Source organism: Urocampus carinirostris, chromosome 2, assembly GCF_059441175.1.
Source record: "Urocampus carinirostris isolate Australia breed hairy pipefish chromosome 2, RoL_Ucar_1.0, whole genome shotgun sequence".
NCBI classification, from domain to species: Eukaryota; Metazoa; Chordata; class Actinopteri; order Syngnathiformes; family Syngnathidae; genus Urocampus; species Urocampus carinirostris.
In genome coordinates this window covers 35858018-35872222 of record NC_142350.1, presented here as the reverse complement: position 1 = coordinate 35872222, position 14205 = coordinate 35858018, and the positions used below count along the sequence as shown (strand labels likewise).

The 14205-nt window shown below is 38.4% G+C and overlaps 1 protein-coding gene across 6 annotated transcripts in view; it reads left to right on the top strand.

The window, feature by feature from the left end:
* Positions 1-14205, top strand: part of vps13b (vacuolar protein sorting 13 homolog B) — a 457366-nt gene that overhangs the window by 328731 nt on the left and 114430 nt on the right. The gene's annotated exons all lie outside the window — the stretch shown is intronic.

Here is a 14205-nt window from a genome sequence, read left to right as displayed (position 1 = left end):
CTGAAATGCACCTGATTTTTTTATTTTTTTGTAATTCATAGTTTTTAATGAGTTTTCAACATTTCTCCACACAAAAGTAATATAAAATCCCACTCTAAAGAATCATATGATGAATATGAGTTTTATAGTTAAAGGGCTTTCTGAAATGCACCTGATTCTTTACCCTCCTTAATTTGTCTATTTTCTAGGTAAGTCATGTTATAACATTGATTGTTTTATAACCACTCTAAATAATTAACACCAGTACAATATACATTTCTTATTTCTGGTTCATTTTTATAAATCAAATCTAACACACATTTTGTCCTTTCTGTATAAACATTTGTATTTTGAACGGTTTAAGAAGCATTTAATTCCTGTTGACAAAATGCTGGATAACAGTATTATTAATATTTTTTTCCAATGGAAAAAAAAAACAATTGGGTCCGTACGTTAAATGTTTTGAAAAAAGGAGAGACAGTGCCAGTTCTGCGTGATGTTATCAATACGTTTTACTGTCCTTTTCTTTATTGTTTACTTTTTTCAACTAAATTGGTAGGTGTTCATTTTTTTGTCGCGTTTCTAAACCTTACTTCAGTTCATTGTTATTATTATTTATTTTAACAGTAAAAATTATATCATTGTTCAAATGGTAAATGGTCTGCATTTATGTAGCGCTTTTCGAGTCAATGAAGACCTCCCATAGCGCTTTACAATGTGCTTCACACCTACCCATTCACACTCTCACTCACTCACCAATGGAGAGTCAGCCATAATCAAGCTAATTTTGTTGTGGAACCAGATTTCCTTGTATTTATGTTCATTTTTTTTCCAATGCAACCCTGGCTCTTACTGTAGTTTTAATTGCATGGTCCTTATAGTCTAGTGCTCCTTATATATGAAAATAAATCTTATAGAGGAATAGTTTGGGGATGCGCTTTATGGTCAGGAAAATGTGGTATTTCTATTACCATCACTGAATTATGTTCATCTTTTTTAAATGAATTTAGTTTTATGACTTGCACTTTACAAAAGTTTACCTCATTCAAAACTAAAAATTATAATTTTCCATTCAAACACCAGACACTTTTTATTGTACTTGATGCATTCGATCCCCTTGAGAGAGTATAGACCCTGCATTATTTGTTGCCAGAATATTGACTCTAAATGAAAACATGTTTCCTGAAGGCAGCAGGCATAACTTGCCCTTTCTTTTGGATAATAAATTGGCGCATCTGCAAGAAAGCGACATTAATCACGCAGGGGATATGTATCGACTGAGTTGACGTTCAAACACTTGTACTCTGGCTGTGATGTCCGCCCCTATGGAACCGTTTTCCCATATTGGTCTAATGGTAAGTGGAAAGTGTATTCCTGTGCTGAGTGACAATATATTATTTCTATTACTCTGAACATTTCAGCAAGTCTACTGAGGGTTCTGCTACTTAGGTAATGACTCCTTTAGGTTTGGTCTAATTGATACCAGTTCGCCCTGAAGTATAAATCATCCAGGCAGTGGTCAGATAAGGACTGCCAGGAAGAAACTGAGACTGTAAATTAGCCGACATCCTATCTAATCTTACCCAAGTGTTTGCCAGAGATGTATTTCAAAAAAACTCCCCCCCGCACCACCCACAAAGTTGCTGGAGTGACATAAGTTATATGTTAGCCCAGATAGAATGGTTGTTGTGCTCAGGCAAGTCTGTAGAGTATTATGCAGGTGAAGGTTAGCATATGCGCATCTTTGATTGAATGTTTTCAGCATTTGGACTTGGTTCCAGTACTTGACGTCAGGAAGCCATGCGTCAATCCAGCTTCCTGGAAGCTGCTTACCCCCTCCCGATTCGATCATATAGAGGTTAAATGTACGCCTTGCACGTGCTGCGAGTATTTACAGATTCATTGATTGGTGCTGAAAGTTTTGCAGTTACATATATGGCAAGGTATGTACTTACAGTATTATGCTTCAAAGATGTTATTGAGACGTCCAAAAACCTCTTTTGGAATAAAATTATTTTTAGTAAGTGTACAATTTCGTTTTATAGTGCTACCATATAAGGATGCTTTCCTACCGTTGATGCTAGCACATCATACAAGGCCCCCAAAGCAACAGCTGTACAGGTTTTCTGCATGTGTGATTGCGTGACTGTGTGTGTGCATTCATGTCCAAGCCTGTCCAATTAAACTTACCCGGTTGGTCATGTCTGAAGTCTTTTTTTTCCTGTTTTCTTAAAACGCGTCACTGAGTACTGTCTATGCATACAGCACTAGCAAATCTATCTAACTCTGTCCGTCAGTCTGTCCCTTAACATATTTATCAAACCAATTTTTCGTGTTTGTGTTCGTATGTGGCTTATACACTACAAAACGGCTTAACCAATTGTCGTGAAAATTTACAACGTTTTATTTTAGGCTTATGGGAGTGTTTTAAGCTAGGTTTCTTGTAAGGGAGCCCTAATAAAAACCGACAAAATCGGTAAACACCTCTTTTTGTATACAAGCAGCTCTGGAGCTGCATGCGTCCATACTGCTTTTAGGCACTCCCTAGGGACCCCAGCGCTTTTTCAATAAATCATGACCCCAAGAACCTCGCCTGAGTACAATACCTGGCAACACCCAGTCATTATGCGTGTGATTAATTTTTTTAAAATTTTTTTTTTTTAGTGATGTGGCAGACATACTGATGACATTGATACATTTTATTTGGTGTTGAAATGTAAAATTTGAATATGTCACACTCTAAAAGTGTCAACTGATATTTAAAGCTAAGATATTGACAAACAACAATTTTGGGAGATTTTTTATCTAAACGTTAAATAGTGCACCATTGAGCACCTCCTTACCCAACTGCATGTGGAGTTGAGTGAATGCAGTTTTACACCTTAACCAACTCACCACCTTATACAAACTAAAGTGGGAGGTATAATTTTGAAATGAATGAAAAAGAAATGCAAAATGAAGGTTTGAGCAGTGGATGGGCAATAAGAATAGATCAAAGTACTAACCTCGGCCTACTAAAACTGAGAGTATATCCTTAACTGCTCTTTAGCGGCCAGAGAGAGAGCATTTGGCTTGCATTTATTTATTTTTTAAAAATCAAAACTTTTGATAGAAATGATCAAGAGACTTGCTTCTTTCTTTATCATACTCATCTGCTGAATTCAATCATCTTACAGGCCGGGTCTGGCCCACTGCTCGTAGATTTGACATGCTTTATAAATATCCTGAAAATGAAAATTGGAGGCAACTTTTTAGACAATTTCATTGGTATGTTTCTTAACCTTGGGGGGGAATATTTTACAGGGACGTCAGTAGCCAGTTTAATTGCACTCAACAATGTTGTGTTAAATGGTTAGTCATAAGTCGTAAATCTCTAGCAGATCTGGAAACCAAGCAAAGTACAAAAAGTACAGAAATGTTCTTCAGATGTCTTGTCTGAATAAATAAAAAAATATTGATTTTTTTTTTTCCCTCTTGGTTCAGACAATGAGTCAATGAACTGTGTATTAAAATGACTGACACCTATAAGGTCAATGGTTTACGTTCCCAAGATGGCTAATGGTGTTGAAGTCAAAGCTCAACCTTCTGCGGGCACAATTTTTTAGTCCACGTTTTTCAGGAATATTTTCATATTTTAAAGTAAGAGGCTCCTTATTGTGGCGTGGCGCTTACATCGTCCTCAGTTGAGTTCCTCTCTCCTATCCAGTGGTACCTCTACATACGAGCTTAATTTGTTGCAGGATTGTGCTCGTATCTCGAATTGCTCACGTAGCATGCAAATTTTGCCCTTTTCCGACTTCCCAAAACGATCAAATTGAACCCCAACTATAAAACACATCCTACTAATCACTGAAACACACTGAAACAGTATTCAAACATAAAACTGCCAGTGTTAAGATAAATAAGATGATATTCCATCCATTCGTTATCTGCAACGCTTATCCTCAGTAGGGTCGCGAGGGTGCTGGAGCCCATCCCAGCTATCTTCGGGCAATGGGCAGGGGACACCCTGATCTGGTTGCCAGCCAGTCGCTGGGCAATAAGATGATATTATCGAAATCAAATGCAACATTATTTCGGTCACTTACAGTGGAAGATGTCATAACGCATGTTATGAGTGATTAATTGTGGCCCCTTTTTCAGAAACCTTTCATATCTGGCAATATCTAACATAACTATGTTTGAGAAAATGACAGTTTGAAATGAAAAACAAAACAAAATAAGGACTTGGATTTTTCAGGATTATAAGGAAGTAGATACTGGGACTGAATATATAGATTTTTTTTATTACATAAACTGGAAATATGAACTGTTCTAAACATATACAAAAAACGTTTTTTGAGTCTTGCTCTCTCAGTGTCCATATATTTCACTGAATCTCTGGCACCTACTCTGACCCTGAATCCTCCCCAGAACAGGGGAGGATGGTGTTCAGCGGTATCCACCCTTAAAGATACACATGTATCAGTCTTAAATGAAGGTAACTAGTGGAAAAACAGGTTCAACAAAAAAACGACTATAATAATCTACAAAAAAATGTTTTGAAATTTCAGAGAGTAACAACTAAACATGTAAAATAGAATTATAACTGATGCATGACCCATCAATTCATTGCACCTTACTATTTTCCTTTCCAAAACTAATGGCTAAGGTCACAAAAAGGAGATGCTATGTAATGTAATTAAAGACATGCTTTTAAAATAAACCTTCTGCGGAATACAGATACCCCACACATGTATAACCATAGGCACGGAATCAGATACCTGAGAGCGAGAGGCGCATGCGCAAACTAGACCAAGCTGAGCGGTCTCTAGTGGTAGTCTCTGGGACTGCTCGTGAACTACATTTTCCTTAGTATAGCGGGCATGATAGTTGTTCCACAAAACTCACATTTGATGGATTCTACTGCATAGTCACGACACCTGGCTCACGCTCTTGTATTCATACATATTTTAGTGTACATTCCTTCCGCTCACAAGTTTTGCTGCTATGCATAATATATTTAGCGGTTTGCTGACGCATCTCTTGGGACCACCCTAGTGGTAATTTGGCTGCACAGAGGGCTCAGACATTGATTTTGAGTCTTAATCGGCTGGATGGAAGAGTGGGAAAGATGAGAGTGTGATTCCCCCTCGTTTAAATAGTTCCAAATTAACGTAATTATTGTGAGCTGCTGCTGCTTCTGTTTTAAACTGCTACTTCTTGGGGTCAATGAGGCTATAAGTGATGCCTGGCGAGAGAGTTGATTGCCTTTTGAATCTGAGCATGTGTGAGATCTTATAGCATTTAGCATTGGCCTGTATTAGCGTGTGTGTTGGTGTCCCCCACACTTTGAGATCACTATTGAGAAGTTAAACAACACTGCAAGGGAGTTTCCCTGGCCTGTCAAATAAATCCTCACCCAAATAAACCAGTTCAATAAATAACAAGCACAAGACTGGAAAGCCACAAGCAGGTAAAGTGCCAACATGCATCAACAGTGTCTCTCCTGGGTAATTGAATGACTCAGCCTGGTTTAATATTTCAAAATGATTTGTAGAAAGAAAAGTCGTCTTTCATCGGAACAACCGCAAGGATGATTATTTTATAAGATACATCTTTTGTCGGTTTAGCGAGTCTGGAAAGATGCGTGTCATACGCATCACTAAATGCATTTCTAAAGTCGGTAGCATGCATGTGTTTCCTGGGTTCAGTTTTTCTTTTTACTTTCAAATAAATCTCAAAGCAAATGGCTGGTAGAAACTATATTTTTTATAAAATTTTTGAATTTTAATGTTGTGTTTTCAAGGATGGAAATGTGCTTGAATTTTGGATGAAGTGCTTGTAAATGTTTGAAATTGTTCCCGTGTTTCTAAATAAGTCTGCTTGAAAATGACTCCCTCAACACTCCCTGGTGGCTTTGCTTTGCCATTGCATTATTTCTTCCCTCGTAATTTACGGCAGCTCGCATTAGTTTTTTTATGAAGCTTCATCGACCCCTCTTCTCACCCAAGAATACAACTGCATGTTACACCTAAACAGGGCACTGTGAAATGTGTGTTGGTCCAAGGATTACGTGTCATTTATGTACATTTATTATGGGCCATGCAAAAAAATTAAGGTAGGGTTTCCCAGTGGTAAATTGTGAAGGGAAGAACTTCCTGTAACTGAAAATGTAAGCCATTTTACCCAACACCTACCTGTATATGGGGAGAGATTTGTCTCAGAAATTTTTACACACGTACTGTTTAGATCCACAAATATATTTACTAAAGAACTAAACATCTTATGTCTTGTTAAATAAACAAACAAGATTAAAAATCGCAGATGTAAATAGCATATATATTTGTGGATCTGTAAAATACATTTGTTACATCGCATTTCTTTATTTAATGGTACTGGAAAATTGTATTTGAAATTCCTTAAAAAAAATCTGGAATTTAGCCAAAAAAAGGTGTATGAACCCTGTTTGAATGTGTTTTTCAAAGGTTCTTAAAAAGTTATCGTGTTTTTGTTGTGGCAGTGGCTCAGGTGGTACTAACGAGAAATATTTTTGTATATTTTGGTACAATTGTATACGTTATTTTAACCATCTTTTTCTGTGTTTACAAAAAAATTTACTTAATTTCTCGAAATATAGGAAAAATTATACTCAAGCAATATAATCTACCAGTGAAACTGTTTTCAAACTTAATTTTCAACCTTTTATTTTCACTAAATCGACACATAAATGTGTTTAAAAAATAAAAATTAGTTTGGGGAATGAAAGCCTAACTAGTTATCTCCATAAAAAATTAGTGACTCAAGTCACATTTGTCAAAGTCTAGGCCCTGGGAAATACCTTGGCCCCCTAGAACAGGGGTGTCCAAACCTCTAGGAAAGCAGGCAAGATTTGGTAAGCTGGAAATGTGTGAGAGTCGACTACTTATTCTGGCATTATTCTTGAACAATCTTTAATACATGCACCTTATGTGAAAAGTTTGCAGCGCTTGGCGATCAGCGTCGCAACCTCGTAGTACGCTTTTGTAGCATTTTCATTTGACTTGCAGGGTCTCATAGAAAAGCCCTGCTGTGCAGTTAAAACGGCTTCCAGTTGCTTCACCTGTTTACAGCGTTCATTTCCAGTTAGCTTTTTGTTGTCTGCATGTTTCATCTGGCAGTGCCTCTTGATATTACATTTTTTGAAACAAGCCACAGTCTCTTGGCAAATTAGGCAGATGCATTTGTTTCGGATTTCGATAAAGAAATACTCCAATTTCTACTTGTCCTGAAAGCAGCAGCCCTCAGAATCAACCTTAATTTTTTATTCACAGTCGCTATGTCTGAAATGGCGTTGGCTAAAATTCGCACAAAAAGCCAAGGGTAAGTTGGCCAAAGGGTTACAGCCATCATCTGGTGAAATGGGGATTTCTTTTTTCATCTCATCTCATCTCATCAGCTGTACCGCTTATCCTCAGTAGGGTCGCGGGGATACTGGAGCCCATCCCAGCAATCATCGGGCATTGGGCAGGGGACACCCTGCCCTGGTTGCCAGCCAATCGCAGGGCACACGGGGACAGACAACTCACTCGCTCAGTCACACCTAGGGACAATTTGGACCGGCCAATTCACCTGAAATGCATGTTTTTTGAATGTGGGAGGAAACCGGAGTGCCCCGAGGAAACTCACGCAAGCACGGGGAGAACATACAAACTCCGCACAGTAAGGCCGGGAGCTGGATTTGAACCCACTCAGGAGGTTCCCACGACCTCAGAACTGTGCTGCACTTGGCTAACCACTGCGCCGTGATTTTTTTTTTATTTATTTAATTTGTTTCTGTACAAATGTATTTTATACTGCATTTTACATTACTGGCGGCTCTCATGTTATTTTTTTATGACAGAGGCCGCGGCCCCAAAAATTTTTATCACAGGCCGTCACTGGCCCCCGGACCAGACTTTGAACACGCCTGCCCTAAGATTTGCTTCGACCCCTGAAACGATCTTGATTCATTATTGTATTGTACAACAAGAGTCATATATTTGTTTTCAATGTAAGTTACTTCTCCTTTCACTTTATTTTACCGTAGTTTAATGAATGGTAGAAAATTGATTTTTAAGGGGATTCAGCCCACTTTTGCAAAAATACAAAAATATGCTACTTACTGGACTGTCTCAGAAAATTAGAATATTGTGATAAAGTTATTTATTTTCTGTAATGCAATTAAAAAAACAAAAATGTCATACATTCTGGATTCATTACACATCAACTGAACTATTTCAAGCCTTTTATTATTTGAATATTGCTGATTTTGGCTTACAGCTGAAAAAAACTCAAAAATCCTATCTCAAAATATTGGAATACTTCCTCAGACCAAGTAAAATAAATAATTTTATAACAGCAAAACTAAATCAAACATTTGAAAATGTCCATTGATGCACTCAGTACTTGGTTGGGAATCCTTTTGCACGGATTACTGCATCAATCCGGCGTGGCATGGAGGCAATCAGCCTGTGGCATTGCTGAGGTGTTATTGATGCCCAGGATGCTTCGATAGCGGCCTTCAGCTCATTTGCATTTGTAGGTCTGGTGTCTTTCATCTTCTTCTTAACTATACCCCACAAATTCTCGATGGGGTTCAGGTCAGGGGAATTAGCAGGCCAATCAAGGACAGTGATGCCATGGTCAGTGCACCAGTTACTGGTGGTTTTGGCACTGTGGGCAGGTGCCAGATCATGCTGGAAAATGAAATACTCATCTCCATAGAGCTTTTCAGCAGATGGAAGCATGTAGTGCTCTAAAATCTCTTGGTACACAGTTGCATTTACTCTGGACTGAAACACAGTGGACCAACACCAGCAGCTGACATGGCTCCCCAAACCATTGCTGACTGTGGGAACTTCACACTGGATTTCAAGCAACTTGGATTTTGCTCCTCTCCAGCCTTTCTCCAGACTCTGGCGCCTTGACTTCCAAATTAAATGCAAAACTTGCTTTCGTCTGAAAAGAGGACTTTGGACCACTCTGCAACTGTCCAGTGCTTCTTCTCCATAGCCCAAGTCAGACGCTTCTTCCGTTGTCTTGAGTTCAGAAGTGGCTTGACCATGGGAATACGGCTATTGTAGCCCATTTCCCGGACACGTCTGTGAACTGTGGCTTTTGATACCTGGACTCCAGCTTCAGCCCACTGTCTTTGAAGCTCCCTCAAATTCTGGAAGCGGCTCTTCTTCACAATTTTGTTAAGGCTGCGGTCATCTCTCTTGGTTGTGCAGCGTTTCCGGCCACATTTTTCCCTTCCAACAGACTTTTTGTGGATATGCTTTGAAACTGCACTCTGTGAACAGCCTGCTCTTTGAGAAATTTCTTTTTGTGTCTTACCCTCCTGATGGAGGGTATCAATGATGGTCCTCTGGACAGCAGTCAGATCAGCAGTGATTTAGTTTACTGAACCAAGCTGAGTGTTTTTAAGGCTCAGGAAACCCTCGCAAGGTGTTTCGAGTTAATTCGATGATTCAGGTGATTAGTTGAATAGACTACTTGTATACTTTTTCATGATATTCTAATATTTTGAGATAGGATTTTTGAGTTTTCTTAAGCTGTAAGCCAAATTCAGCAATATTAAAATAATAAAAGGCTTGAAATAGTTCAGTTGATGTGTAATGAATCCAGAATGTATGACATTTTTGTTTTTTTAATTGCATTACAGAAAATAAAGAACTTTATCACAATATTCTAATTTTCTGAGACAGTCCAGTACAGTGCGAAGATAATACCAGCTCTTTTCATTTTATGTCCTTGTAATGGGGATTTTCATATCAAGGAAATTTGGCTTTTGTGCTTGATGAAAATGTAAGATTCAAGAAGGACTGTTGTTTGATGTATAAGCCCAAACAACAGTCAGGTCGCGTTTCCCCACTGAAGGTGGAGGGAGGCAAGCCGTTCCTCTACAGGGGTGAACACCAACATACAGGCGCTTGGTTATGAGGCAATTTGTAATCCTGATCAGAAATGTATAAAAAAAATAGTGATGTGTATCCACCTAGTGGATACGCAAGAATATTACAGTCTCACTGTTGATGACCGGTTAACCGCACAATCAAATACTTGACAAGGGCATGCATTTTGCAAAGGATTCTGAATTCGGTATCACCAAATAGATGAATTTGTGCTGCGACAGACTGGACAAGAAACACTAACTTTGTTAATCAGCTCCTGTTCCACTCACACTTTCTGTTTCCCCTTCTACATTCACCTGTCTGACATCACCTAGCAAGAGCTTGGCGGAATTCGTGCGAGCAGCTGCGGTTTCAAAAAGGTTTTGCATGGTTTTTGATTGGACACAGGAATTGGCAAATGAATCACGTGCCAAGTATGCAGTCCGCTTGATATCATATTCCAAATGGAACATTGGCAACAATCTTACCTGTATGCAGCTGCATTTTTTTTTTCTAGGCCGATGGATAGAATTCCCCCATTCGACTTTGTCCAAGTCAATAAAAAAAACTGTAATGACATTGATACTGTATCAATTACATCCACGTGTAGCTAAGCTAAATCAGACGTTGCTGTTAAAAAATGAAGTATCGCTTTTTTAAAGCTTCGTTTCAGGAGTTGCGCTCGATTTTTGGAGGTGTATACACCGTATTTTCTGGACTATAAGGTGCACCTAAAAACCACGTTGGCCAGAATTTTGAAACTGCACCTTAAAACCCCATCGCACCCTAGATGCAGCAGAATATGGTGGGTAAGATTGGAAATGCAGACAGTATTTATAGGTGTGCGTAACTACATGAGGCTTTACGGTTATACTACTGTATTGGTGTAATGATTTATTAACTGATGAATATTGCAAAACATTGTATGCAACGGGAATAAAACGGAAAGTCTTTCGATTAAAGACTATTCAAGCTCTTTTACATATGTATTCACTCTACATACATATTAAGCTACAGCGTTATTGACACACAGGTGAAGTAACGGAGAAACTATTTGATCAGAATGCAGAACAAAACGCATTAGGCAAATCAGTGTTCCTGCCGCTTAAGTAAAAATAGTGTGACAATGATATAAAATCGAATGGCTCGTCATCTGTACTACTTTTGGTCTAGTGGTTAAGTGTTGTCACTCTCTCACCACCACGTACTGGGTTCGAATTCAGTAACATACAATATTTTGCAATTTTGGTCAGTGACGCTTATCGACCAATCAATCATTGCACTAATTCATACCTTAAACTCAGTTTGGGTCAGGGGCTATATCCAGATGTTATGTTCTTATGTGGGTCGGATCAGAAATAACTGTCAACGCCCAACACTCAGTACTATGCTTTATCATTCAGCCTACATTTTTACCCTACTTTACAAATTATAATCACAGATGATAAGGGATATTTCCTAAGCCCAACATGTTTAGGGCCATACCACCTAGTGAACGTCTGATTTCAGGAAGCTATGCAGGGTCGGGCTTGGTTAGTACTTGGATGGGATTAACTCGTGTCAGTGGCAAACGCTGGACATCAGCTCGTTTACACTTTTACTGCCCTCAAGTGGAGGGAAGGAGTAGTTGGTGTATCGTAATAAAAAGAATAATTTATGATAAAAATGAGCTAGAGTCTTGCTTCTTTTCTTTGAGATGCCCAGTCATTTACGGCGGGCCAGATCAGGCCCAAGGGCTCTGTTTGACGAGGCTGCCATACGTGTACAAAAAGCCTAACGGTTGATTATACAAGAATAAAGAGGATACCTCTTTATGTGTTTTAATTTTGCCAATACAGTGTGGTGCGCCTCATGTTTGAGAAATATATGACTACGACTACTTTTTGGGGGTGCGCCTTATTATCTGATGCACCTTATAGTGAGGACATACAGTACATCCCAGATTAGCTTTATCTTGATTACATATACTCAAAAGACATAAATGTCTAGCATGTACATTATATATTTTTTGTGATCATGTGACATTCATTTAAAGCGGAATTGTGTTGCTTTAACAATACATCCCCGATGTTGGCCACATCTGTGTAAAAATAATGGGGACTTCAGTTGCTACGCTCGCTCTATTTTCCTGCTTCCCAGGACTGAGAGCCAAGCCCTGTGGAGGGACCATTACTGCATTCAAAAAGCAAAGGGCCACTTCACAGGGCATTATTAGTCATCCCGGTGAGCTTTCCAAATAGGCCGCTGCTGTGACTGACCAGCTCGGCCCCGCCATGTTAACAACTACTAGATGGGCTTGGAATCGGCTGATTTATAGGGCCTTGCAGGCCAACTTCTGGGCAGCTTGTGACCGCAGTTAATGATCCATCTGCTATTAAATGGAAAGGACAGAGAGTGCTGTCCTATTGTGGTGGCTCCTACTAGGTTTGCTTTTTTCGGGATGAGTGGGTGTTTGGCTTCGCCTCGTGAAACTCGACATCTTTTTTTTTCCCACTGTCTTTGTTTAAACATGCTGTTTAGCAGGATGTTTTACAGAAAAACAGGAGCGGCCTGGATCTCATTTTATTTTTCTTCCCACAAATATTAGTGTCGTTTAAAAAAAATAAAAAAATCCCCTTCTGATAATTTCACAATTGTCGTGACTTTTTCAACTTCATCGGCAATACAGTGGCCCCTCTACATACAAGATAGTCTAGTTACCAGAAATTTAAGATACAAGATGTTTTTTTAAGCAAAAATCTTACCCTACATACGAAAGAAAATTACGAGAATTCCCAGACACTACCACTAGAGACTGCTCACCACCAGTATCCGCTTGTCTCAGTTTGCACATGCTCTTGTGTTGTTTTTCATTGTGCTCTCCCTCACTCCTCCCGAACCACACTCCTCTAGCACCATGTATACAACCACTGATTTCCTCCATGATGAGTTCTCATAATAAACTTGCATTTTATTTTGTTGATGTCATCTTATTGCTGTTTTTTTTTCCTCTTCGATCATTACATGAATGTGTTTTAGTAAAAAGAAAAGATGAGTTTAAAAGCTAATTTTGACTATTTAGGGAGGCCAAGAATGGATTAAATAATTTTTAGTTATTTCTTGTGAGGAAAATGTATATACATATGAGTGAGGATTAGTCTCTTATGTAGAGCGACCACTTTATTTGAAATAACTGAGAACTTCTAGTTTCAATGCAATTACAATATTGCATTTCGCAGTATTGTCTAAAACTGATATCTGGTCAGATTCCGCCAGAAATTGTACTTGACGCCATTTTTAGGGTTGTTGTTGTTTTAAAATAGTATTGGTCACAAGGCAGTTTGAATTTCAACAATTGATTCCTCGAGTCAATTCAGTTTCGTGTTATCAGCCTTAAGTATAGTACGCCTCATCTCAAATTCAGTTCATCCAATGCAAAAAGTCAATTTCTTTAGACAGTTGTTTTGGTCGCATAGTCTCTGAATGCTACATCTAGAAGCTCGTTGATAGAAGAACTGGACCCAAAACTGTAATTAAAAGCTTCTTTAAAAGCCCATATCTGAGCCAATATCAGAGCCAGTATTAGAGGTTTTGGATACAATCCGGTTTCTTTTGGGTTTATTTTGAGGATATCACATTGACATCCAATAGAAATATCAGATCTGGGTTGTCCTACTTTTACTACCATCTCCGATGCCGCTCTTTTTCACCCCAGTTTGACTCTTTGATCCTAGATACCAAATTTGTGAGCTTACCCTCAATCATAGTGCAGTCAAATATAGTGATCTTATATCGAACAAGTAATTTTATTTAATCATAAATATTGTGTAATGGTAAAGGAATGGTGTCCAACTATTGGTCAAGGGGTACCCGTCAATTTTTAAGTGGCACATATATAGTATTAAAATGTATATACTTCAAATGTTTTTAGTCATTTTTTCAGCTTGTATATGGATGCAAAATTGCAAATTAACTCTTTAAATGTATCAGTATTTAGTTTTATGACACTGTTGTGAATAAATGGCTTTGCAATAAGGTCCAAATTATAAACACATTACATGAATGTTTGTGACAAATGTTTCTTATAATTTATGATATCAGTGATTTTCACTGCAGGGGATAACACTTTCTGGCGAGCTGACGTAATCAGCTCGAAATTTTGTAAAATCTAGTTCCATTTGACACTGTTGTAGCATACCTTTTTTCAAACAAACTAATATATAAACAACATGGAATTGCTAAATGGTCTGATTTTAGGATGCTTGGTAAATCAAAGGGGGAAAAAACCCTTGTGGGCTTTACATCCTGCAAATTTTCAGTAGGAAAAATTGTGGATTTTTTTTTTTTTCCCGGT